Source organism: Typopeltis vanoorti, chromosome 2, assembly GCF_054136105.1.
Source record: "Typopeltis vanoorti isolate ZY-2024b chromosome 2, IOZ_Tvanoo_1.0, whole genome shotgun sequence".
In the NCBI taxonomy this organism is placed as follows: domain Eukaryota; kingdom Metazoa; phylum Arthropoda; class Arachnida; order Uropygi; family Thelyphonidae; genus Typopeltis; species Typopeltis vanoorti.
In genome coordinates this window covers 141,734,415-141,739,281 of record NC_143550.1, presented here as the reverse complement: position 1 = coordinate 141,739,281, position 4,867 = coordinate 141,734,415, and positions in this window count along the sequence as shown.

Genomic DNA, 4,867 nt, shown 5'->3' with positions numbered 1-4,867 from the left:
TTCGATTCCCGTTTCCCGAGTAGGAAGCAAAGAAAAAATTGCCATAGAGTCCTATAAAAGGAGGGATCTTCTTCGTTTCGACGCTAGTGATAACTACACGAAGCAGAAAGCTGTAAAGAGATCGATGTCCTCGTTGCTAATAGTAGAACAAATATATGTGTGTTAAAGTATTCCAGAGTTATGAGAAGTTATACCAGAGGTTCGTTTGGAAAAGAATAAGGGCCCATACGAAAAGCTCAAGAAAGGTACTGTAAATCATAACCTATGTTAACTAGAAATTTGTCTGTGAAAAGTATCGTGATTCCAATACAGAACTGTTGAAGTTATACTAGGACTTTAGTATATGATAGAATGTGTTATGTGTAGATTGACTAGTGTTAAAGATTTATGAATGGTTAAGAGTCCTAAGGTATTTTTGCATGTCTATTATATTGCACAAGATATTTAAATGACATAATTGTGTGTTAGTGCAATTAACGGTATAACGGAATAGTGTGAATTAAGTAATTACATATCCTAAGAATTGAATGCCTAATGTAATGTATAAAATAATTGAAATGTCACAAGTATGTGTTAGCAGTGAATAATTTGTTAATCTACTTCAGTATGAATAATCAGATAGTGTGAATTGATCTAATTTGTTCACATCAGGTGAATTTATGAATTAATGTGTATGGCGGCATAATCACAAATAGCCATATTGCTTGTAATGATTTAATGTTAGTCTATAAGTATTTTAGTTTAGTATTTGAATTGTACCATGTTTAGAAACTTAATAAACCTTTTGTTCAATGATAAAAGAGTAGTCTGATGTTGCTAATCCAATGCACCGCTTAAAATCATCGTACCTAATCACGCGGGAAAATTTAATGTTGAGGAAAGAGATTAAGAGTCACGACTGCAATAATATTTAAATACTAAGAGATATATTCGAGATTGACTTTCTCCCTATTTATGACAACATAAATGGCGCAGTTGATAACCACTTGAAAATATTGTACTTAGTCACGCGGAAAATTTAAGTTGAGAATCGAGTTAAGTGTCACGACTGCAATAGTTACACTTTCAGATATATTTGAGTTCTTTCTCCTTGTTTATGTATGTAATATCCTAAACTAAATATCCCAAAAGGCGCAGTATGAATACAAATATTAGGGGTACTACGGGGAGCAATAACTTAGATATTGGTATAAGTTTTGGTAAAATCTCGGGCATAGAAGTTAGAAGAATATAGATAAAAGGAATTTGTAAGATTAGAGTAGAAATCGTAAATTAGGACACAACACTGGGGAAGGAGTGTCCCAGGTTCGATTCCCGTCGAAGACGTGAGGAATTTGAGGGTCTTCCTCAGCCATAGCCAAGTTAGCCGGTCTTGGGTGCGGGCAGTAGGGTTTTTTCCGCCAGTTTATCTGGCGTTTTTCATCCCGCAAGCAGGCAACCGGCCCCGTGAACACACACGGATCTACAGCCATAAAATACTTAACCCCCCCCCCATGAGGGGGATCAACTCGTCCCAATAGGGAAAGGGGAGAAAAGGGGGGGAATTCCATACGAATAAATAAATAAATAAAATTTCGCTTATGCAAAATCAGCATCGGAAGAAATCACCCACTTACCTCAGTCTAAGATTTATTCTTAATACAATCAGGGATCAGTTTAGATTACTATTTATATATGCCTATTTGAAGTTAATATATATCAGATAAGCTGATTCAGATATTTTTGTAAAAATGTCTATATTTGTAGCATAAATATAATTTTGTAAAATTAAATTAAAAAAGGATATTTATATTCATATCGAATTATAAATAAATGAATTAAAACCTTGAAACCATCATATTTATATTGTGCATATAATCTAAAATACATATTCTAAAATATATAATCTAAAAAATAATCTAAAATTTAATATATACTTTATATTAAAGTATATATTTTATATAAAATATGAATATATACTTTACACTGAATAAAACTATAGTCACGCTAACAGTTGGGGATTAGAATTTTTTTCCTTATTTGTCCTCATTGTAACTACTCAAATACTAAATTAATTACAGACCCCACAATCTGATAGACTTTTTTTTACCTTGTGTCGTCATTGGATACCCGTAAAGTTTTCGTGTGTTGTTTGCTTCAGTACTTGGCATAGACACTCGCCACGAGGTAAAATCATTAATAAAAAAATATTGAAAGAAAGGAAGGTGGGTGTTAAGTAGCCGACCGGTAAGCTTGTGCTTGAGGGGGGGGCAGATTTAGAAGAACGATAAGCTTCTCACATATTTAAAATGGGTTAAGGTTAATTGCTTGGTAGACCAGAGAGCAGAAGTAAAGCGACACTTTTCACGTGACCTTCAAAAGACCTACTGAAATGGTATGTCACCAAGGGCCTTTCCGATGAAAGGTTGCGGTCTAGATATTGATCTGATTACTGACATTCGCGATTAGAGAGAACAGGTCTATTCGCGCGAGTTTTATCATGCTTTATTTATTTATTTATTATAAGACTTAACAAGAAGCAATGTGCCTAATCCCCAGCTGTCCTTGGAGAAAGGGGTATATAACACGCTGCTGCTTGGAGTCCGTATCAGTTCCTTCTCCTCTGCGAACCGATTCCCATCCCAACCATGATCGCCAAGTTTGTCGTGTTGTGTGCCTTAGTGGCTGCCGCAGTCGCCCATCTCGGTGGAGTCAGCCAGTCCTCTCGGAAGCAAGACGACCACGGAAACTACGCCTTCGCCTATCAGATCAAGGATGGTCACGGAGCCACCAACGGACGTGCAGAAAGCGGCAATGCTCACGGTGTTGTTGTCGGATCTTACAACCTTGGCGACATCGACGGTCGGGCTCGTCATGTTGACTACGTAGCCGATAAAGCGGGTTTCCGTGCAGTGGTCAAGACCAACGAACCCGGTACCGCCCACAGTCTTCCAGCAGCAGCCGCTATCAACTCTCCTTACCATGGAAACTTCGCAGGAGGTTATTCCGTAAAGCTTGTGCATGCTGTTCCAGTTGCAGTTGGCTACGGGATCGGCAATGGACATGGAGCTGGATATGGTGGCGCTGGAGTCGAAGCAGGCTATGGTGGCGCTGGAGTCGAAGCAGGCTATGCGAATGGAGCAGGTTATGGCAATGGATATGGACTTGGAGCTGGTTACGGGAATGGAGTAGGCTACGGCGACCATTATTAAATACGGGTTTTCGTGTCAAGCAAGTACGATGTGAATTCTAGAAAGAATGGTTCCCCCGTCAGCATGCTTGTGTTTTGAGTAATGGAAAATTTTCAAGTTATTCATGAAACTGCTTTGGTGATCTTGAGTGGGAAGAATGGCTTGTGGTTGGCATTTTCATTGCTTTTGTAAATAGTGCATTGATTTTGTGTAATGCGTTGTTGAGTGAAATAAATTATGTTTTACGAGAACCTTTTTTTGTGTTTGATCATGACTAGATTGTCAATCATAACCTGTTTTCATGAGAATATGCTGATTTTAGTGTCTCACTCATTAATTTTTCAAATATAATTAAGGTTAATTTCATAATTTCAAAAACATTAAAATATATTTAGATCGATTAATTCTGAGATAGTGGTTTACGAATCCAAATGTTCTGAAAGGCTGGCTAAGGAATCCATTTTCATTTCTGCATTAATTAATTTCACTCGGTGTATTATTGCTAACAAGTTCACTGTGCGATGGAGGGTAATTAAATCTAATCGATGCAATTACATCGTCTGTGAAGATTTGTGGTTCTAAGTTTATTGCTTTCCACATCTTTGTTCAAAGCTTTTCTACTGTGTTATTATTTTTCGAAGATCAGAAGGTAAAGTGGAAAAGCTGATAAAAAATAATCACAATTGATAAAATAATATCATATTTTTCAGAATTAATTCTATAATATAGCATATTTTCTTTGCACAAAGTTGTTTAATATAAAATATACCTTAAAGGAGAAAGATCAGCAATAAATTAACTTGCAAACGTATTGCTGACATTTGAAGGCCATAGTATTGTTCATCACGTTCACGCCCAACTTGGATAGCTGAAGAGTGACTTTCAGATAGGTTATAGCTAAGGTTTAATGTTAAGATAGACTGAGTTGAGGACAGCTTCTGCTGATTTCACAGTTCTTCTGTCCAGTTCATTGTAGTATCTAAAAATGTTTCTGATTTGTTCCAGATCACTGGATGAATGACAGAATCGCCGTAGTTAGGGCGAGCAGAATTAAGAATGTGATTAGAGAGTGCTCTAGTTCTCAATTAAATTCCGTATAAATTCTGAATTATAAATTCTGAATTAGAATTTAATTCAGAATTTAAATGAAACTACTGTATTTCATTATTTCAATTTAAGTATTTAAAGAAATATAAGGTGTCAAAAATTATTGAATTTTTAAGAAACCAAATGAAAATATCTTAAAAACTTTTTTTTATTAAACTTTATATATTCAAAATGTTCATAAACTTTTAATAGAAATTAATTAATTTACTTAAATTATTAATTTCTTTTATTCGTAAATAAATGTTTAAATATATATTTCAGTTCTTATCGCAAAGTTATGAAAACCGGACAAGAAATACCCGCTACAGGTGGCTTCTTAGCTAGCCTATGGAAACCACGAGCACGATTATATCAGATGGATCTCATAGTTTCTAAGAATCCATTATTTTAAAATAACGATTATGTTAATCATATTAACAGTCCTATGTGATTTCAATGTATTACTTGTTGAGAGAACACAACACGTGTGTATGTTTTAGCAGGATTGAAACCTAGTGGTAGGGTTTCACTCAAAGATAAAATCTTGAAAAGAATACACCTTTATGTTAACTGGACACTTTACTTACACATGTTTGGAAGCACGTCGTTTC